This window comes from Aotus nancymaae, unplaced genomic scaffold (assembly GCF_030222135.1).
Source record: "Aotus nancymaae isolate 86718 unplaced genomic scaffold, 86718_ANA_hifiasm-v0.15.2.pri h1tg000019l, whole genome shotgun sequence".
Lineage (NCBI taxonomy): Eukaryota > Metazoa > Chordata > Mammalia > Primates > Aotidae > Aotus > Aotus nancymaae.
In genome coordinates this window covers 10,390,877-10,415,232 of record NW_026988431.1, presented here as the reverse complement: position 1 = coordinate 10,415,232, position 24,356 = coordinate 10,390,877, and positions in this window count along the sequence as shown.

The window sequence follows — 24,356 nt, the reverse complement described above, 5'->3', positions numbered from 1 at the left end:
TCACAAACATGCTATCAATATAATGGATAAGGATCCCCATTGTCACTAGCAGTATAACACTGGCATTTCATCCTCAGTCAGGCTTTCTGCTTTATTACACAAAATCTATGTGCTTAGTGCTCCCCTCTTCTGCAAATGCAAATGTTCTATTGTGTAACCTTCCTTATCCTACCTCTTCAATAGATCTTATTAACTTTAAATATAATCCAGAATTCATTCTTTCACAAATTTTATACCTGCTAAATTTCTCCACACCTTATCAAGTAGAGAATTCAGCCTCTGAATATTGATTCCATCTTAGCATTTTTTCCACCTGTACAAAGGAGATGACTATAGTGGCATTCAACTTATTTATTAGAATATGGTCTACACATCCTATTGCTTCATGGAGAGCTATAATGGTAAATGGAAAGAAATAATTTGGAAGGAGCTATTGGTAAAAGCAGGTGGAAGACATTGAGTTTGTCTATGAAAAATGAAATAAATGAATCCAGTTGCCTTGCATAATTTTAAAGGTTATGTTTCTACTCCCGGTGGACTGAGAACAGAAATATGCATTTAGAAGTTGCAAAAATAAGCTGAGACCCTTTAAAGAAAAAAATGTTACTTTAATGTGATTAAAATATGACTGACTTCAAATTTGGGCAAAAGAGTTGTTTCTACTTATGTAGGTTAGGGCTATTTTCTACGTTGGATGCTTTATTAGTCAGCAGATTGGTTCTTCTCTGGCAGGTCCTCATTCATCTCTTAATTTAACATCAGTCTAATCAAATATTGGTACCTGTCTATAAAAGACCTCCAAGGAGGTTTGTTCACACTCAGCTTAATAAAATGGAATCGTTAGCATAATTGGTTTGTTTAATCACAATTACATATTTTTCCAGAAATTTTCAATGTCATTTGTTGTTCATTGTTCTATTTACAAATTCACACATTGTCTTGTCTGGGCCTGAATAGCTAGATATGAAGAAAACAAAATGAAACAGATTATTACCATCACAATCAATGAATTGCCACTTATGGTTACTAGTATTGTTTTCTGACATATGGATCCTAAAAGGCTCACCATGCATAATTATATTCATATATATGGCAGCTTTTAGAGAGGTGCCCTGTTTTTCACACAAAGCCATTAAAAAATAACATAAAAGAAAAATGCAACTTTTAGCAGGGAGAGTTTTTTATACAGCCCTATGTATGAATTTTAGTTTTCCTCAAAAATACTAAATAATATGCTGTATAATATATTTTGATGCCTGTTAAGAAGATAGATTTGAATTATTCTCAGTTACTAGATCCCAGAAATCTTTTAGCATCATCTTCTAGCTAGTTATACTTGATAAATCTTTTTCAAAACAAAATTTGATTTGTCTGCATAAAGTGGATTTGTGTTCTTGTTTCATAGTTAATTTTGTGCATATTGCAGACCAGAGTTTAGCATTTTAATTGCCTATTCATTATAACTGATCGACTAAATAAATCCTCCCAATGTTCATCCCACTAATTGCCTACTTGCTTATTTATATAAATTGCCTATATGTTTATGTTACCATAAGATGAATAAGAAGAGATTTTCTACTCACCTGATACAAATTGCTAAAACTATAGTTGAATAGTTTAATAAAGATGACAATAAGTGATATCTTATTTTCTAAATTCTAGAATTTAATGTTTCATTTAATAAATATTGTTTTATTTACAGATTGTATTAAGGAAAATAGCCCAGGATTTGTTTACATCTTACATAAAGAGTTACATCTTAAAAAACCAGTACCAATTAATTATTACTTGATTATTTAACAAAAAATTACTTGAAAAATTTCCCCCAAATTTAATGAATGGAATGCATAAAACTATGGCTAAATCCCAAAGTAATGTCCTAGAAGGCAACAGTATTCATAAGAATGAAATTTTATTACTATATATATAATGTGGAGAATTATAGCCATAATTCTCAGAAGCACTAGTTGAAACTGGGTTTACCAAATGTAAAGAAAATCACAAAATTGAAGATAGTATGAAAAGAGAGATAATAATATTGGCACCTTATATTTATTTTTCACTGGGTCCTAGAATTTTCTCCAGCGGCAATCAGGATGAAAGAGGAAAGGAGACATAAGAGTAATTGCTGCTGAATGGAAAAATGTAAGGCCTTTAAGCACAGGCCAGCTGAACTTTCTTTTCTCCCATGCTGCAATGAAATAATATACCATTTGATATTTTCCCTAGAGATAGCAAATGATCCATGGACAGAAAGCAAACACTTCTTTTACAATAGTGTTTATTGTGAAAATATACAGAAAATATTTATTCCAAATTTCATATAAGTGATGGTTTGCTATGTAGAACAATGTAAAGGACTGATCTGTATCAAAATTTGAAACACTGGAACAAATAACATTAATGAACTTTTTGTTTTATAGTGATTAGCAGAATAAGTATGTTATTTTATACTTTTAGGCAGAAAAATATTACCAATGAATATATGTTCTGATTAAATAAAATGGCTCTTCTGATTCTTCCTCTGCAGATTGGCATCCCAGACTTATTATCTTTGTCAACTAAAGACTTAACAATGTGATTTTCACTTTTCCTCTGTAATTATTTGAATGCATGACACTTACACGTGGATTAGCTTAAGGGAAGATTAAACATAAATGTTCTAATAGCTCCTATTCTTATGTATAGATTATTTTAATATTTCTTAGGCTTTTTACTTATGTATTCTACTATGTGAATTAATGTTAACAGTCTGGTTTGTTAGTGACTGTTGAGGGCCATATTCTGAATAAAGATTCTAATTTTGAAAATAAATGTTACTAGCCGCCTATTAATTTCTTTGTTTAATGTAAATATAAAAACTTTATTATTGAAAAGCACATCTTTCTTTTAAGGAAGCTGAAACCCTAAAAAAAATCTAAAAGTTGTTGCTAATCCTGAGCAGCTAATAGAGCCCCTTCATCTAGACATTTTGATCAGTTGTGTATATTCAAAGGGGTTTCTGGGGCTGAGTTCATAAGATGCGGGCTAAAGAGAGCTGGATATTTTAGTGAGAAGTTGGAGTTAGGAATGGTCTGAGAAGGATGGATTCGGCAAAAGAGAAAAAAAATGAAGACTAAGGCAGAAGAGAGTCAGCAATATCACCAAGGCTGGATGCTCCATGAGTTCATATATCTGGTGAAAAAATCCCAGTTGCAGGTTAAGCAAAAGGGATCTGAAACAGGAAAATCCAATGTTCAACTTTTAGTTCTTGGCTTTGTGTATATAAATCCCATGTTAATTTCTGCCATTTAGTAATGACTTATGGTTATATAAAAGTTTTCTATCAGTGACTTTTCTTTATTGGCTTCCATCTTTTTGTAATTTCCCATTTATTTTTTGTTGACAAATAATAATTTTACATATTCATGAAGTGCTTAGTGACGTTTCAAAACATATACTGTGTAGTGATCAGATCCAGGTACTCACCATATACATCATTTCAAACACTGATCATTTCATTGAAAAACTTTTATCATTTTCTTTACACCTATCATATCCTCTTTCTAGCTATTTGAAACTGTATCATATTTTATTATCACCTACACTCATCAATTGTACATTGGTATAGAACACTAGAACTTATTCCTCCTATCTAGCTGTAATTTTGCATCTTTTAACAAATCTCTTTCTATCCTTTCCTTCCCCCATTCTTCCCAGCCTCTAGTATCCTCTATTATATTTTTTACTCCCATGAGATCAACATGTTTTAGTTTCCACATATGAATGAGAACATGTGGCATTTAACTTTTTGTTTCTAGATTATTTCACGGAATACAATGTCCTCCAATTCTATGCATGTTGCTATGAACCACAGGGTTTTCTTCTTTTTATGACTGAATAGTATTCCATTGTGTATATATGCCACAATTTAAAATGCATGAAGTTTTGGCCTCCAGATTATAGCTAGCAAATATAGATCTCTAAATAAAATAGAGTCTACCACAGTGGATTCCCAGTTTGGGCATCAGGCCTGAAAAAATAAGCAGGACTAGTAACTCCTGTCTTCTACAATTTATATCATGTTGTTGGACACCTTCGTTGATTCCTTATCTTGGGTATTGTGAATAGTGCTGCAATAAACATAGGGGTACATCTGTCTCTTCGATATACTGATTTCCTCTACTTTGGATAAATGCCCAGTAGTGGCATTGCTGGATCATATGGTAGTTCTACTTGTAGTTTTTTTGAGGAACCTGCTCCCACAGTGGCTGTACTAGTTGTCTCCATTTCCACCAACAGTGTATAAGAATTCCCCTTTCTCTGCATACTTGCCAGCATTTGTTATTTTTTTGTTGAGTGTTATTTCTTATATTTGTCCACTCTTTGTATGTCTTCTTTTGAGAAATACCTGTTAAGATCATTTGACCATTTTCAATTGAACTGTTTATTTTTATGCTGTTGAGACATTAGATTTCCTTATATATTCTGGAAGTTAATCCCTGGTCAAATGAGTAGTTTGAAAATATTTTCTCCCCTTCTGTAAGTTGTCTTTTTACTCTGTTGATTATTTTCTTTGTTTTGCAGAAGGTTTTTAGTTTGATATGATCCCATACATCTAGTTTTGATTTTGCTGCCTGCACTTTTGAGGTCTTATTCATAAAATCTTTTTCAAGATCAACATCCAGATGTGCTTCCCATGTTTTTTTCTAGTAGTGTTAAGTTTCAGGTCTTAGATTTAGGTCTTTAATCCTTTTGGGTTGATTTTTGTATGTGGAGAGAAGTAGAGGTCTAGTTTCATTCCTCTGCGTATGGATGTCTAGTTTTCCCAGAATCATTTATTGCTGTTATTTCCTCAACGAGTGTCCTTAGCACCTTTGTGGAAAATCAGTTGGCTGTAGATATATAGATTAATTTCTGGGTTCTCTGTTTTGTTCCACTGGTCTGAGTGTCTATTTTTATGCTAGCAACATGATGTTTTGGTTACTACAGATTTGTAGTAACTTTGTGGTAAGGTGATTTTTTTTTTATTTTATATTGGTTTTATTTAAATTTTACAGAAACCTGATCGGAGTTAAGTATGTAATTATAAGTCCAGTAACAATTTCTACAAAAATGCACATACAATGCCAGAATTCCTTAAAAGCAACTAATATCATATTTGTTTTGCATAAAACATGCATTAATATGTTGGCCAAATCAGTCTCTACAAGAAGAGATGGTCCAATATAGTCAATAAGAAAACTAGTTGTGAATAACAGGTAAAAAAAAGGAGGTTTCCAGTTAATGTGAAACATGGAATAGTACCTTTCATAAAATGAGCCCTTCAGCGCTGGGATAACTGATTGTTCTCTGTGCTCAAGAATGCTTTGGTTATTTAGGGTATTTGGGAGTTCCATAGAAATTTTAGAATGTCTTTTCTGTTCCTGTGAAAAATGTTTTTGGTATTTTGATTGGTATTTTGATTAAATCCGTAGGTTGTTTTGAGTAGTATTGTTGTATTAACAGTATTAAGTATTCTAATCCATGAGCATGAGATGTTTTTTCCATTCATTTGTATCCTCTTCAATTTTCTTTAGTCACTGTTTTGTAGTTTTCCTTCTAGAGGTGTTTTACCTCCTTTGTTAAATTTATTCGTAAGTTTTTTTGTAGTTATTGTAAATAAAGATTGCCTTCTTGATTTTTCAACTAGTTCATTGTTTGTATATAGAAATGCTTCTGATTTTTATATATTAATTTTGTATCCTGCAACTTTATTGAATTTGTTTATGGAGTTCTAAGTGTTTTTTGATAGAGTCTTTAGGTTTTTTTAAATATGTAACGTCATACCATCTGCTGTTGGCATACATTTTACCTAATGACCATACTGAGTGCCATGTTTGTGTTGATACAGAGAAGAAAAGGTACAACATGCAGAATACATCGCAACTCTTCCTAACTTAATTTTGTAGAAACGTGTAGACTCAGAAGTGACCATGCGAAGTTTGCAGGAATCTTTGATGGTACACTGTTCCTTCGTCATGCATCAATAGGAAAAGGTCCTGCCTGAGGCAATTATCCCTCATTCTAAAATGTTGGGTAACTGTAGCCAACACTGATTTATAAATATTTAAAATTATAAGGAATAATGACATAAGCAGGTTTAGGAAAATTCACTTCTACTCTCTGCAGTAGCCACAATCTTCCAAAACAAATACCTCGCCTTTGCATTTTAGCATTTTTCCTATTAGAAATATTCATTCCTTCAACTGTTTGGCAAGTAACTATTGTGAATCTACTTTATACCAGAAATTGCATTAGATTCTGGAAATGTGGACATGAATAAAATTGCCACTACCCTTAAAAAGTTCATACTGCTGTTTTTCTTTCAGAGAAAAAGATATACTAATTAAAACTCAGTGTGATATAATAAGAATAGAGTTATACAAAAACTGTGGTAGGTATCCAAGAGAAATAGAAAGTGATTATTGCTGTGACTATTGGTAAAATCTTCAGAATACAGGCAGAATTTATTGGGAACTTCAGGTTCGTAATGGGGGACTGAATATCTACTTTTAATTCTCATCTGTTCTCAAATCTCATTGAAGTGACATAAGAAATCCATAGCAATCCTGAAGAACCGGGAAGGCATCAGAAGATGGGAACTTCGGAAATGTTAGAAAGGAGAAACAGATCAGTTTGGATTGATGTTGAGGGGAGCTGTAGTAATTGAAAGATACCACTGAAAACATTCAGTGCTGCTTTTCCTAAAGGAACACTGAAAGTCCATGAGATTAGAGCACACAAAGCTGATGTTTGAGCACAGGAAAATTGGCAGGCAAGTCACTGAAAGATTTCTAGGTCAGCATTCACCCTTTACAGAGTGCCTCCATGAAGTTTTGGCCTCCAGATTATAGCTAGCAAATATAGATCTCTAAATAAACTAGAGTCTACCACAGTGGATTCCCAGTTTGGGCATCAGGCCTGAAAAAATAAGCAGGACTGGTAACTCCTGTCTTCTACAATTTATATCATGAAAATGTCCTGGGCATGGAAGGAAGGTCATCAGTCCCTATGCTGCATTTTCCTTCCCACCTTGGGCTTATGCAACTTTGAGTTATATTTACTGACAGAAGAAAAGTGATTTTTCACAAGTGCTGGGGAAACATAAGCTACCTATACAAATTAATTCTAGATGCTAATGAGTAACTCTGAGGAAATCACAAAAAATCACTTCATAAAAGGAGGTCATAATCTAAACACATAACTAATATCTGAAGAAACAGTTAATGCATAAAATGAAACCTTAAAGTAAGTCTATTTGATATTCTTGGAGTGTTTTATGGTGATATCATATCCAAACATAAAGTTATAAGCATAAAGCATAGTCTCTTGATAGAGGGAGGAGAATTAAAGAATAAAAAAATTGGAGAAATTAAAAATTATTATATAGAGGGTAGTAGAAAATTCGAATAGCAAAAGAGATATGGCTGATAGCTAAACTGTTAATCTAGAAGCAAATGTATTAAGAACAAATGCAATAATACAGCATTGTTATTATATGAGAAAAGAAACAAAGAAGGCAGATGTAAAACATCTGATACCAGTTTAATGGAAAATCCAAAATACGATATGTGAGGAAGAAGGAAAGCACTAATTAAAAGAAAAAATTCAGGCCTTCCTTCAGACTTAAAGAACTTTTCAAATATTTTTTGTTTTTATTTTTATTTTTATTTTTTATTGCATTTTAGGTTTTGGGGTACATGTGAAAAACATGCAAGGTTGTTGCATAGGTGCATTAATGGCAGTGTGATTTGCTGCCTCCCTCCCCCTCACCCATATCTGGCATTTCTCCCCATGCTATCCCTCCCCAACTCCCCACCCTCCACTGTCCCCCCTACTCCCCCGCAACAGACCCCCATGTATAGTGCTCCCCTCCCTGTGTCCATGTGTTCTCCTTGTTCAACACTCGCCTATGAGTGAGAACATGTGGTGTTTGATTTTGTGTTCTTGTGTCAGTTTGCTGAGAATGATGGTTTCCAGGTTCATCCATGTCCCTACAAAGGACGCAAACTCCTGTTTTTAATGGCTGCATAATGTTCCATGGTGTTTATGTGCCACATTTTTCCTGTCCAGTCTATCATCGATGGGCATTTGGGTTGGTTCCAGGTCTTTGCTATTGTAAACTGTGCTGCAATGAACATTCGTGTGCATGTGTCCTTATAGTAGAACGATTTATAATCCTTTGGATATATGCCCAGTAATGGGATTGCTGGGTCAAATGGAATTTCGATTTCTAGGTCCTTGAGGAATCGCCACACTGTTTTCCACAGTGGTTGAACTAATTTACACTCTCACCAACAATGTAAAAGTGTTCCTATTTCTCCACATCCTCTCCAGCATCTGTTTTCTCCAGATTTTTTAATGATTGCCATTCTAACTGGCATGAGATGGTATCTCAATGTAGTTTTGATTTGCATTTCTCTAATGACCAGTGATGATGAGCATTTTTTCATATGTTTGTTGGCCTCTTAATTTGCCATAACCAAGACAACTTTTCAAATATTTTAAGATAACATTGTGGAAGAGGAAAATAAAAAAACATAGATTTAATAAATATTGTTAAAATTTGTGAGTTCCAAACTGCAAAGAAAATCTAAGAGACAGAAGAGGATCCTTACAAATGAATTATTAGTTGTTAAACTGGATGCTAAGGATTATGGCAAATGTCTATAATTTAATAATAGAATTTTGATCCTAGAATTCTATACCAAAATATAACTAAAAATGAAATCAGTATGCTACGATGAACACTTACTGGAAAAATATTCAAGATAAGGATGCAGTAAAATAAAACAAAAATATGAGGCCGGGTGCGGCGGCTCACGCCTGTAATCCTAGCACTTTGGGAGGCCGAGGTGGGTGGATCACCTGAGGTCAGGAGTTCAAGACCAGCCTGGCCATGATGGTGAAACCGCATCTTAAAAAACAAAACAAAACAAAAAACAAAATAAAACAAAAATATGAATTCAAGAGTTAGACCTTGGATATAAAAAGCAGTGATGAGAGAAGGAGCCAGTAAAACTTCTAATTACATTTTGAGTTGCTAATAATTTGGCTATGAAATTTTAAATGAGAAGAAACTCCTCACATATGTGAGACAAAGTAGACAGTAAAATTACTATCAAGAGGGAGCTAGAATTCTACATAATTTTAACAAAATGTGGGAGGATGGGCAGGGAAAATAACTATGTTGAGCATTTGGGGGTTTTTTGTTATTGTTTCTTGAAACAGGGTTTCACTCTGTCACCTAGGCTGGAGAGCAGTGGTGGAATCACAGCTCACTGTAGCCTCAACATCATGGGTTCAAGTGGTCCTCCCACCTCAGCCTCCCAAGTAGCTGGGACCACAGGCATGTGCCATAATGCCAGGCTAATTTTTAAATTTTTTGTAGAGACATGGTCTCCCTATGTGGCCCAGATTGGTCCCAAACTTCTGGGCTCAAGTGAGCCTTCTGCCTTGGCCTCCAAAGTGCTGGGATTTCAGGCATAAGCCACTGTGCTTGGCTGAGTTCCTGCATTATACAATGGCCAGAGGTTGTGCATATAATTGTTTTTGCAATTAAGAGAAAACATTTCAAATATACTTTTATAAACTCAATAAAAACTATAAATATAAAAGAAAAACAAGAGAGTATTGTCTTATCATTGAAATAAACCGAAAATGTAAAAAAAACCTTGATCAAAATAGGAAGCTTGGCAAGAAAAAGGGCAGCCTTACCTTGATGCCAAAATAAGGCAGAAAAAGCTCAGAGCAATGCCATTTATGAATGCAGAGATAAAATTTGAAATATTGAAAATTAATATTACAAGTAAGTCAAAATTAATAAGTTATAGTGTTCTTTTTTTTTTTTTTTTGAGATGGAGTTTCGCTCTTGTTACCCAGGCTGGAGTGCAATGGCGTGATCTCGGCTCACCACAACCTCCGCCTCCTGGGTTCAAGCAATTCTCCTGTCTCAGCCTCCTGAGTAGCTGGGATTACAGGCGTGCGCCACCATGCCCAGCTAATTTTTTGTATTTTTAGTAGAGACGGGGTTTCACCATGTTGACCAGGATGGTCTCGATCTCTTGACCTCGTGATCCACCCGCCTCGACCTCCCAAAGTGCTGGGATTACAGGCGTGAGCCACCGCGCCCGGCCCAGTTATAGTGTTCTTACCACTGTAGGCTGACTATAGTTAACAATAATATATATAGTTTCAAAGAGAATATTGAATGCTCTTAACAGAAAGAAATAATAAATGTTTGAGATGATAGATATGCTAATTACCCTGATCTGATAAATATACATTATATGTATCAAACTATAACTTAGTGCCTTATAAATATGTATAATTATTTGTCAACAGAAAAATACAATTTAAAAATGTTAAATAACAAAAATTAATATTATAATATAATCATGATTTTTATTTCAGAAATGCAAAGTCAACTCAACAGTAGGAAATATAATAAGTTCTTAATATATTAAAAGAGGATAAAATCAGTTATGTTACTTTTCTGAATCACGAGACATTTATGTTTACAATTCTGCAAAGAAACCAGTAGGCAATTTCATTAAAATTATATCTACCATAATAGCATCAAACTGTAGCTATAAAGTTAAGAAACACTTCAGAGCTATGATAAACAAAATCATAAAGCTATAAGAAAATAGAGTATGAAAGATTTAAATTGTCTAAATTAATTGCTCCTTAATAGAAAGATTTAGTATTGTAAATACATTATTTATCTCAAATTATTGTATAATCTCAATGCAATTTCTGTCAAAATTACATAGGACCTATTTTCTTGAACTTTAAAATTTTATCCTAAAGGTTTCTTTTTTTTTGAAATGAAAATATTATAATAGCCAAGAAAAATTCAGATTCATCCACTTATTTAATATTATGTATAGTAGCAAAAAAGTTCTAAAGATTGATTACTAAATTATGAAACATTGTGAAAAAAGAATAATCAGTTATTGAGATATATTATGCTCCTATACAATAAGGAAAATGGCAACAATTTTAGTGATATATGTAAAAACAAAAAGTCTGTACTCTATATAAGGGCAAACATAAAAATAAGAATATGTGAGGACAAAGAAAATTAAATGTCATGAAAAAATAGTGTGTTAGAATTGAACATAACACTTCTTAGTCTTAAAATATCTAATATAGTTAATGTGTCATCTTTCAATAAAACAACATGAAAAATACAGCAAGTGGGGGCATAAATAATTTAAATACTCAGAAAACATTAATAAAGAGTTTCTTTTTCTTTTTTTTTTATTGTATTTGGGCTCTAGGGTACACGTGCACATTCTGCATCCTACAGAATTGTTGCATAGGTACATACATGCAATGGTGGTTTGCTGTCTCCACCCCCCAACCCACCTGTCACCTACGACAGGCATTTCTCCCAGTGTTATCCCTCCCAATCCTCCCCAACCCCCCGCACTGTCTCTCCCCCAACTCCCCTCCACCCCCCCACCTAGCCCTGTGAGTGTTGTTCCCTTTCCTGTGCGCAAGTGTTCTCATTGTTCATCACCCGCATATGAGTGAAAACATGGTGTTTGGTTTTCTGTTCTTGTGTCAGTTGCTGAGAATGATGGTTTCTAGGTTCATCCATGTCTCTACAAAGGACATGAACTCATTGTTTTTTATGGCTGCATAGTATTCCATGGTGTATATGTGCCACATTTTTTTGTTAAGTCTATCATCAATGGGCAGAACAAATATAATTGAGATAATCCTGTGGTTTTTGTCTTTGGTTCTGTTTACGTGGTGAATTACATTTATAGACTTGCATATGTTGAACCAGCCTTGCATCCCTGGGATGAAGCCTACTTGATCATGGTGGATAAGCTTTTTGCTGTGCTGTTGGATTCAGATTGCCAGTATTTTATTGAAGATTTTTGCATCTGTGTTCATCATGGATATTGCCCTGTAGTTTTCTTTTTTACTTGTGTCTCTGCTGGATTTTGGTATCAGGATGATGTTGGTTTCAGAGAAAGAGTTAGGGAGGATTCCCTCTTTTTGTATTGTTTAGAATAGTTTCAACAGGAATGGTACCAGCTCCTCTTTGTATATCTGCTAGAATTCCACTGTGAACCCATCTGGACCTGGACTTTTTTTGGTTGCTAGGCTATTAATTGCTGTCTCAACTTCAGACCTTGTTATTGGTCTATTCAGGGTTTCAGCTTCTTCCTGGCTTAGTCTTGGGAGTGTGCAAGTGTCCAGGAATTTATCCATTTCTTCCAGATTTACTGGTTTCTGTGCATAGAGTATTTTGTAGTAATCTCTGATGGCAGTTTGTATTTCCGAGGAATCGGTGGTGATATCCCCTTTTTCATTTTTTATTGCATCTATTTGATTCTTCTCTCTTTTCCTTTTTATTAATCTAGCTAGTGGTCTGTCTATTTTGTTGATCTTTTCAAAAAACAAGCTCCTGGATTTATCAATGTTTTGAAGGGTTCTTTGTGTCTCTGTCTCCTTCAGTTCTGCTCTGATCTTAGTTATTTCTTGTCTTCTGCTTGTTTTTGAGTTTTTTTGATCTTGCTCCTTTAGCTCTTTCAATTTTGAAGATAGGGTGTTGATTTTAGATCTTTCCTTGCTTCTCATGTGGGCATTTATTGCTATAAATTTCCCTCTAGAAACAGCTTTAAATGTGTCCCATACGATCTGGTACATTGTGTCTTCATGCTAGTTGGTTTCAAAGAACATTTTTATTTCTGCCTTCATTTCATTGTTTATCCATTTGTCATTCAGGAGCAAGTTGTTCAGTTTCCATGTGCTTGTGCAGTTTTCAGTGCTTTTCTTAATCCTGAGTTCTAATTTGATTGTGCCGTGGTCTGAGAGACTGTTATGATTTTCATTCTTTTGCATTTGCTGAGGAGTGATTTACTTCCAATTATGTGGTCAGTTTTGGAGTAAGTGCAATGTGGTGCTGAGAAGAATGTGTATTCTGTGGATTTGGGGTGGAGCGTCCTGTAAATGTCTATTAGGTCTGCTTGGTCCAGATCTGCATTTAAGTCCTGGATATCCTTGCTGACTTTCTGTCTCGTTGATCTGTCCAATATTTTCAGTGGAGTGTTAAATTCTCCCACTGTTATTGTGCGGGAGTCTAAGTCTTTTTGTAAGTTTTTAAGAACTTGCTTTATGTATATGGGTGCTCCTGCATTGGGTGCATAAATATTTAGGATAGTTAACTCTTCTTGTTGCATTGATCCTTTTACCATTATGTAATGTCCTTCTTTGTCTCTTTTGATCTTTGTTGGTTTAAAGTCCGTTTTATCAGAGATTAGGTTTGCTACCCCTGCTTTATTTTTGCTCTCCGTTTTATTGGTAAGTCTTCCTCCATTCCTTTATTTTGAGTCTATGTGAGTCTTTGCATGTGAGATGGGTCTCCTGAATACAGCACACCTATGGTTCTTGGCTTTTTATCCAGTTTGCCAGTCTCTGTCTTTTGATTGGGGTGTTTAGACCATTCACATTCAACATTAATAATGTTATGTTTGAATTTGATCCTGCCATTTTGTTACTGGCTGGTTGTTTTGCCCATTAGTTGATGTGGCTTCTTCATTGTGTCATTGTTCTTTACCATTTGGTATGTTTTTACAGCGGCTGGTACTGGTTGTTCCTTTCCCTGTTTAGTACTTGCTTCAGTAGCTCTTGTAAGGCAGGCTTTGTAGCAATGAAATCTCTCAGCAATTGCTTGTCCATAAAGGATTTTATTTCTCCTTCACTTGTGAAGCTTAGTTTGGCCAGATATGAAATTCTGGGTTGAAAGTTCTTTTTTTTAAGGATGTTGAATATTGGCCCCCACTCCCTTCTAGCTTGCAGGGTTTCTGCCAAGAGATCCACTATGAGTCTGATGGGCTTCCCTTTGTGGTTGACCCAACCTTTCACTCTGGCTGCCCTTAGCATTTTTTCCCTTCATTTCAACCTTGGTGAATCCGACAACTATGTGCCTTGGGGTTGCTCTTCTTGAGGAATATCTTTGTGGTGTTCTCTGTATTTCCTGGATTTGAACGTTGGCCTGCCTTGTTAGGTTGGAAAAGTTCTTTTGGATAATATCTTGATGAGTGTTTTCCAACTTGAATTCATTCTCCTAGTCACATTCAGGTACACCTATCAAATGTAGTTTAGGTCTTTTCACAGAATCCCATAGTTCTTGGAGGCTTTATTCATTTATTTTCACTCTTTTTTCTCTAATCTTGCTTTCTCATTTTATTTCATTGATTTGATCTTCTATCTCCAATATTCTTTCTTCTGCTTGATCGATTTGGCTGTTGAAACTTGTGTATGCCTCGCGAAATCTCGTGCTGTGTTTTTCAGCTCCATCAATTTGTTTATGTTCTTCTCTAAGCTGGTTATTCTAGTTAGCATTTCATCTAACCTTTTTTCAATGTTCTTAGTTTCTTTGCATTGGGTTAGAACACAGTCTTGTAACTCAGAGAAGTTTGTTATTACCCACCTTCTGAAGTCTGCTTCTGTCAATTCATCAGATTCATTCTCTGTCTTTTTTTGTTCCATTGATGGTGAGGAGTTGTGATCCCTGGGAGGAGAAGATGTGTTCTGTTCTTTGATGGTTTCATCCTTTCTGTGCTGTTTTTTTTCCTTTTCATGGGTTTATCTCCCTTTAATCTTTGAAGTTGGTGGTTTCAGGAGGAGTCTCTGAGTGGACATTTTTTTTCTGTTGTGGTTGGAGCTATACATTTTGTGGACTGTAGAGGGCGTTGCTGGGCTCTCTAGGATTCAGTCAGGTTGCCGGGTGGGTGGTCCTTCCCTGGAGTTTGTTTGCAGGTGAGATTGGCCCCACCTTCCCAATGGCGTCTCTCCTTCCCCAGCTGGATCTTCCTGGTTGGCTTCAAGCTGGTGTATTTGCTGCCAAGTTCAAGTTCTGTGGAGGTAGGGCCTGCCGGGCCTTATGGTCTGCTTCCCTGCTTTCAACTCTGCCTCCTCCCTCTTTGGGACAGTCTGTCCCGCTGTCCTTAGTCCCAACTCCCACCCAGGTCCCCGTGACAACTTGCCCCACCCAGCCGTAGCTGCTTCTCAGATTTGCATTGACTACCCACGGCACCCCACCATCTGGCAGGGCTCTCGTGGACCGTGGGTTGCAGGAGGGATGATGTAAGCACAGAATCTGAGTCAGAACACCGAGGGGGTTAAGTCTCCTGGCGCTCTGAGCCAGCTGCACATTTCAGGTGGAGACATGCCCCCCCGCCATCTTGATTTGCCCCCCTGGGCGGCTCTCACCCTGCGGCTCCTTCCCTGGGCCTATTTTCAGAGCCCTATCAGTCCCATAGAAACAAGTCCTCTAGCCTTCTGCGTCTCATTCACTGGGAGCTGTATTGTGGCGCTGGCTTCTCTCGGCCATCTTGGTGCCCACCCCAAGAGCTTATTTTTCTTTTAAAGTAATTAGTTTAGAATGACTTCTTTTTTATTTAAAATAAAGTGATAAAGGATTATCATGAGCTTCTTGGAGCTATTCATGTTCCTAACCATGAATCAGGCAGTCTCCCATGTTCCCATGTGGGTAAACTGTTATCAGAGAAGTGAAGGTATTGTCTCACACTTCTGTTATGTAGGAGATTATAGAAGCTTAAGCTTCAAAATAAATACTTTGGGTTTTTTAAATTTAATTTTCTACCCAATGCTTTTGCTTGAAGATTTACAAAGATCATTAAGTCCTCTTTGTGAGGCTGACCATTCCATTCAGGATGGTACCAATGGCAAGTTTTTTCCTTGGTCCAAACCAAATCTTTGCCTGTGTAATTTCTGTCAGTTGGTCCTGGTTTTGTCCTTCTGAACCATGGAAGAGCATTACTTCACAGGGCAGGTCTTCAGGTGTTTGATGCCAGCTTGATTTGTCCTACATCTTACATTCTCCTCTCTGTTCCCAACACCTTCAATGCCTGCATCTTCCCCTGTAAATAGCTGATCTTTTGACATTTTCTTACCTTACTTGATAGACAATTTACTTTAGCCATGCTCAAATCAAATATGCTCTCCTGATATAGACCAGCTACTAATGGGGCCACCTGGAATGTGTAAGTTCTACACATAACATAGTTTTAAATTACATTTGTTGTTTTAGAAAAGCTTTTGGCTCACACAGAGCTTGCTGTTCACAAAAACCTGTTGGTTTTTTTCAAATGAATTACTTAAGTTATATTTCATCTGTTCTGCATTTGAGAAATCATTTTTAAGGCTCAAAGGTAGCTCTAAAATATATCTCTAAAAAATTGTTAGTAAAAATATATCTCTAATAAGTTATTAATAAAAGCTAATAAGTTTTTTGTCTATTGAAATAATTTTAAATATTGAATGTCATGCTACATGTTACCTAGTTAACTCAATTTTTAGTTATATGCAAATTTAATTAGTATGTCATTTATATCTTCTCTTAAGTTAGTAATCAAAATATTAAATTATTCAGGATTTCATTGCCATATCACTAGAGAAAACCGGGCTGGCATGATAGGGATGGCTGTCTAGCTAGCCACAGCCTAGCTAATGATATTCTTGTCCCATCCATACTTTATTACTATAGTCTCAAGAATATCATGAGAGACTTTGTTACATCTCCTCCTAAAGGAAAAACTGTTCAATAGGAAGGCTGTAAGATTACTGTTTGCTCTGTTAAAAACAGCGTAATTCTCCATTTTGAATAGTCTTATATGGAGTCAAAATTTATAAAGCATAATATGGTGGAACTGCTGTGTTTGGAATCAGAATGGAAAGACAGTAAAGCTATTCCCATTACCCTCATTTCTCGGAAGCCCTTCCTCATCATGGCTGCCCACAAGCCTCAGGGATGCAAGAAAAACATTTGATGACACTGATTTGTAGTGTCCCATCATATTTATCAGTAGAGTCAGCTCCACTATCAAGGAAATAAGACCCACTAGGGAGAGAGTAAAGTAGGTGAACACATGCTCCTGCTTTGATGCCCACCATTCTATTTGAAGTACTCCTTAAAATCTGTTTGATACTTTTAATGGATAATATAATGTGTATTAGCAATACTTTCAAGCTTGCTGATGTGTGTGTGTGTGTGTTTGACATATATATCCTCCTTTTACAATACAGGAATTATAATTAGTGCAAAGGCCAAATCCTGGTGTCTGCTATATCTTCTTAGAATTTTTAGTTAAGATATTTTGAAAGATCAAGAGACAAAAATTGCAACGACATGGGAAACTAAAAATAGGAATAGACCATATGCTACTGTATGAATGTATGCACGTTCCAGTCGTAGACACATTCCACTCACTGTACCAGATCCCCCATGTCTGCTCTTTTGTGGCTTAAAGATTATGCTGACCAGAAAAACCTGGCAGCCACTCTCATTCGGATGCACGAGAACTTCCATGGAAGATAATTTATTCAGTAACTTAACTTTATAACGTACAAAAAGGACAATTGTACTAGAAGTTTTTTTTAAAAAAATGAACATCTACTTGTCAAATTACATATTTTGATAATTGAAGAAAAAATTGAAATTATGCATGATGGTGGGATATAGGCATCTGTAAATAAACACCGTGTGATGACACATAGAAGCCCAGTGTATACAAACTAGGTATATGTTGTTTTCCCCTTTTTCATGTAAAACCAGACAAAAGATATTGTAATATAGCTGCAACTGACTTGTGGGATGAATTCTTGCATTAAAACGAGCTTTTAAAGACATATGCTTTTGAATTTCACTTGTTTATTGCCATATTTTGGTTCTCATTTCCCATCTTCGTATGCTGATACTATTTTTATGAATTTACCACACTTTTGGCATTAAATAAAAATTGGAAATTGCGTTAAAGTGGAATGTTCAAATTTCATTCTGAAGTTACAATTTCCAATTTATAACACGATCAAAAGTGGAGAAAGGGGCTGGGCGCGGTGGCTCACGCCTGTAATCCCAGCACTTTGGGAGGCCGAGGCGGGTGGATCACGAGGTCAAGAGATCGAGACCATCCTGGTCAACATGGTGAAACCCCGTCTCTACTAAAAATACAAAAAATTAGCTGGGCATGGTGGCGCGTGCCTGTAATCCCAGCTACTCGGGAGGCTGAGGCAGGAGAATTGCCTGAACTCAGGAGGCGGAGGTTGCGGTGAGCCGAGATCGCGCCATTGCACTCCAGCCTGGGTAACAAGAGCGAAACTCCGTCTAAAAAAAAAAAAAAAAGTGGAGAAGGGGGCAAGTATTGCATTCTATCCTGTGTTACACAATTACCTCAGGAAAAGTCTTGTATGCGGGTGCTGGGTAAGCAAATAAGAATCACTTAAGCAGTACACAACAATAGATGTAATTTTTTATGTACTTTCCTTGAACAAAAAGAACTACAGTACAGTCTGACTCTTCATTATAGTTTAACAGGCTGACTAGTTCGCTAGTCTCCTTAGTACACTGGAACAAATGACATAACTCAACTCTCTATGTGTCCATCTGTCTATCTATCTGTCCATCCACACCAGGGCTGGATACTTCACCCCATACTGAACACATTTCCTCAGACAGCTCTAGAAACAAAAGCGATAATTCATCAGTACATATAGACTAAGTATCTGGAGAAGAATAACTCGTATACTCTTTTGTAAAATAAAGCATCAGAAGAGAGGTCTCAAGGATGAGTACACAGGGTGGTACTAAGCAGGATGACGTAGGGTTTATGGAAAGGTTTTTCAACATAAAGGCAAAAAACTACCCAGAAGATTCAGAGGGCAATATGTTTCTGAAAATAGTTTTCTGTGAGAGTAAGAGTGAAATGTTTAAGAATATTTGTCTTACTTTCCTAAGAAAAATCCAATAACACAGCCAATAGGAGGTAGAAGCAGGGACTGATTTTAGTATCTCTGGATACAAACAGTAATTCTGATGTGGGTTCACTTAAGCGATTTTCTCATATAACTAGAAGAATGGAAGCAGAGTGGATTGTCATGTAGGCTCACTGCAAAGGTCAAGTTGTCATCAGAGCTTCTGTGTTTTTCCAACTTCATTGTGTTGGTTCTCTGCTTTCAGGCTGATTTACCTCATGATCATAAAGGCTTACATGAAGATGGCTCAACATGTTCATGTATCACATCCATACATGTTAAATATGCACATGATGACAAGAGGTGACTCCTCTTCCTAAGTCTCTCTCTCTCTCTCTCTCTCTTTTTTTTTTGAGACAGAGTTTCACTCTTGTTGCCTCGGCTAGAGTGCAATGGCGTGACCTCGGCTCACTGCAGCCTCCACCTCCCTGGTTCAATCGATTCTCCTGCCTCAGCCTCCCAAGTAGCTGAGATTACAGATGCCCACCACCATGCCCAGCTAATTTATGTGTTTAGTAGAGATGAGGTTTCACCATGTTAATCAGGCTGGTCTCAAACTCCTGACCTCAGGTGATCCAGCCACCTTGTCTCGGCCTCCCAAGGTGCTGGGATAACAGGTCTGCACCACTGTGCCCGGCCCCTAAGTCTCTTTCTTAGAAAAGAAAAGTGTTATGCAGAAGCAGTCAGTTGACTTTGCTTTCACACTGACCTGAATTGGACCATACGAATGTTCCTTAGGCAATTACTGATGTGAAAAATAAAATAACTATGACTTGCTTAGACAAATTACCTGAGGAGGTTCTCAAATCCATTACAGGGTCACGGACAGGGAAAAAGATGGTAAAATAAGAGGTTATAGAAGGGAACTTTCTAAAACAGAAAAATAAAAATCCACATTGGAAACAGTAAAGAGCAGGAATAAAATTGCAAAAATTGAATTGGTAATAAATAAACTTAAGAAGCACTCACAGTGTTCTAAATAAAAGGATTTAAAACTTTAGAAAATTAAAAACACAGGAAGCATAAAATAGAGACTAAAAGTTGTGCTTGTTAAGATAAAGCAAGAAAAAAATGTATGAGAGACTAATCAAAGACTTAAGAAAAACCATTTCCTTGATATTGGTCTTGGCAATGGTGGTTTTAATATGACACTGAAAGCACAGGTGATGAAAGTAAAATAAGAAAGTGGAACTACATTGAACTAAAAAGCTTCTGCACAGCAAAGGAGTCAATCAGCATATGTAAAGGCAACCTACAGAGTGGGAGAAAATATTTGTAAACTATACTGATAAGGGATTAATATTCACACTATGTTATGATTCACACAACTCAATAGCAAAAGAATACACAAATCACACACACACTACACCTGCCCATAAATAAACCAAAACTACCTCTTCAAAAGACTATTCAAATAACCAATTAAAAAATTGACAAAGGACCTGAATAGACATTTTTCCAAAAAAAGATACACACATAGCCAATGGGCATATGAAAAGGTGTGCAACACCACCAATCATCAGAGAAATGCAAAGCAAACTGTAATGATATCTCACCTTACACCTGTTAGGATGGCTGTTATTAAAAAAAATAAGAGATGATAAGTGTTGGTGAGAGTATGGAGAAAAGAGACGCCTTGTACATTGTCGGTGGGTATATAAATTAGCACTGTTTATGGAAAACAGTAAGAAGGTTCTTCAAAAAGTTAAAAATAAAACTAGAATACAATCCAGCAATCCCGCTTCTGGGTATATATCTGAAGGCAAAATCAGTATCTTGAGGAGATGTATGCACCCTCATGTTCATTGTAGCATTAACCACAGTAGCCAAGAGACTTAAACTTTTCACTGACAGATGAATGAATGAAGAAAATTGATATTAAAATACAGTGGAATCTTTTTCAGCCATAAAATGAAGGAAATTGTGTCATTTGAGCCAACACGGATGAGGACATTAAGCTAAGTGAAATAAGCCAGACACGGAAAGAAAAATACCAGGTGATCTCAATTATACGTGGAATCTAAAAATGTTGACTTCATAGCAGTGAGCAGAACAATGGTTGCTAAGGACTGGTGAGCTAGAAGGGATTGGGGGGAAATGGGTGAAAGGGTGCAAACCTTAAGTTATGAGCTGATTAAGTTATGGGGATCTAATTACAGCATGGCAACTGTTATTAATAATGCTGTATTGTTTACTTGAAGTTTGATAAAAAAATAGATTTTAAGTGTCCTGGTAATGATGATTGGTATTGGATATGGTAATTTGATTGTGGTCACAATTACACTATATATATTGTATCATTATCATAGATATATAAATATTATATAGATACACATTTGATATTATCTTTGATGTATATAAATGTATATACATTTGATACATATAAATGTAGTACATTTATATGCACACACACATTCCTATATATACATACATATATATACACACACACATACACACACACACACACATCAAATGATCAGGTGGTACACTTTGAATAAACACATTTTTGCTTGCCAATAAATTTTTTTAGTAAAAAAAGGAAACAGCAAGAGTCATTCATTTGCAAAAAATAAAAATAAAATAAAAAAGAAGAAGAAGAACAGGAAAGAAAAGAAAAAGAAAATAGAAAAATATTTTCGTGTCTATAAGGTAAAATTAACTTGAGCCTGCAGATTGAAAGTGACCCCATATATTCCAGGAAAATGAAATGAATAGTAAGAGACTCACAAATTCTGTATATATTTAGTTAGGAGAAATGACATATAAATAACATAAAAAGGAACAAAATTACACCAGTCTCAGACTTTAATTGTAACAACACTAAATTGCAAACAATGCCTATAGAATTTTTAGAAGAAAAAATTGTGACCTGAGAATTCTATGTGTAGCATTATTACCAATCTAGTTTGAAAGCAAGACAACAGCTATGTGTTTATGGCCTCTGAAAATGTACTATTCATTTTCGTTTTCTGTAACTAAAAATATACTTAAGTTAATTACTCAATATAGAGAAAGTCTAGTATTGTTTTTTTTTTTTAGGTGAAGTGGTAAAGACTCAAGATTCATATACTCATCTAAGATGTCATTCTGATGTAATGACAACAGAATTGTTTTCTTAGGTTTGAAAAGCTCTATTAAACTTGAGACTTACATATTCTTGTAGAAAAATACATTCTTGAGTCACTTTAAGAACCTAAGAATACTAATCTGGTAATATGAGAGGACTGATTATCTTTTTATACTTAAAGCTACATAATTGGATGAAGTACAAACAACTGTAGCAGTTGAATTGTTCAGTTGAATGCAAAGCTCCAAAATTAAATGTTCATATCAGAAAAAATATCCAAACCAAAAATCATTAATGGACACTGAATGGTTATTTTACATTGATAGCTCTTTCTATTAATACCTTAAAACAGAATAAAAATGTTAATTGTTATATAGAGATGTTTACCAATGAAATGACTACTGACGCATACAAAACTCTTCTACCTTATTGAAATGTAAACAAATAAAAATCAAAATAACAATATATCTTTTTCACCCTTAAACTGCAAAATCTTAAGTAATTTTGAGACTCCATTCATTCGAAGATCCCATGGGAAGGAATTGTTGTACATGTACATTGAATCAAATTCTGAAAAGCAGTTGTCTAATGCACATAGAGTCAATCAATCCCAAATCATAATGAAAGAATGAATGCTAAGGCAACGTCTGAAACATAATTATTTCTGTGTAATGCTGTTCATCACAGTTCATTTATAACAGTGCAAAACTGGAGACAATATCACTGGAAGAGAAGTGATACACAAATTCCATATACAAAGTGATATACAAAATGTGATGTTATGTAGTTATTAAAGAGATGTTTTTGAATAGTTAATCATTGCACTGAACAATGTTTATGGTTTAAGCAAAGCTGACTAATCCTGATGAGTAATTTTAAAATCGTATTATCACTAGTAAAAATACATATAAATTTTCAGGAAGAAAATATGCTGTCGTGACCACAGTTGACGTTGAGATGTAAAATTATGGGTAATTATTTTTCTTCTTCTTAATACCATTCTACATGCTCTAATTTCCTACTTCCGATGTGTATTATCTTAATGAATATAAGATATAAGTAATTAAAATGAAACAAAAGTTACTTTTTTTCCACTTCCAATTTCTTCCATTTTTTAGACATCCTCAAAGATTGTGGTGGTTTTGTTACTGAATCTCTAGCTCTTTTGCTCCCCTGAGATGTAATTTTTCTGAGGCCGGATGATTACAAAGGCTTTATATTTTCACACTATCTCCCAACCTGTCTTGCTTTTCACTTTTCTCCTAACTATGTTTGCTGTCCTTTTGCCACTTTGGAGATCATTCTCCTGGTTGAAGAAGGTGGAAGCTAAATAGGAGTCAATTAGTCTCGGTTTTTTATTGTCATCTGTTAGTATTGAACCATGTGGTACCCAGAACCTGCCTTCTCTCATCTCCTGACTGTGAACTTAGCACACACAAAAAAAAGTTCCACTATTTCATCTTTATAAAGTTTTGCAAACTTGAACTCACTTTGAGGACTCACTCTCCTTCTTAGAGATTCCAACCAGTCTTCCAATTTAATCCTGAGTTTTATGTTCCTAATTCCACCCTGAATCCCTTTCCTGTGTTCAATTAAAAGCTGAGCTCATCAAAGAGTGTCCTTTGCAACTACACTGAGTTTTTTAATCTGTGGCCCTTTAAACCAGATCAGTCCAGTTACCAATCATTCGCTGCTGATTTACACTTTTGGGCCAAATTTACCAACTGTTTCCTCTCTTCGGTCAATTCCTTTTATGCTAACTGCTTTGTATCTTATGTTACTTTCCCAAACTCTGGGTGCTTGTACATGGTTCACATACATATCTTTACAGGCCTAGCTGGTAAAAGGTGGAGAACTGGAAGGCCCAAAGCCCACCAACAGGCAGGGCAGCCATTACTTACCAATTACTTAGCTGCTTCCAGCTGATTGCCATGCAGGACTGATGATCCATTGTGGTAAAATCCCCTGATTTTAAAAAAGATGCTGAAAATCTCCATGTGTCTGCAAAGGAAGAGAGAGAGAAAGGGAAGAGACAGAGAAAGAGAAAAAAATGAAAGGAAAAGAGAAAGAAAGAAAGGAAAGGAGGAAGAAAAGAAGGAAGAAAAAAGGAAACAAGGAAAGGAAAATAAAAAGAGAGATCTTTATATTTTAGTATAAGCAGTTAATATATTTATTTATTTATTCAGGTCAACTGTCCACAGAAATTACAAAAGCAAAACTTTGTGTGCTACATTTGGTTTGAGCCCTCTAGGTTTTAACCTTTTATAACTACTATACATTTATTTTCCTACTCTATCTCCTCTTAGTCCTGGCAATTGGATTTGAACTTTCTTAAAGTATCTTCCATAGCTCTATATTCTACAACATCAACTCACAAGGCTTGTCTGAGTGTGTGTTTGTGTGTGCATATGTGTGTGTTTATGTATGTATGTGAAGGAAACAGATAGATATTGATATTTGGCTTGTTTGC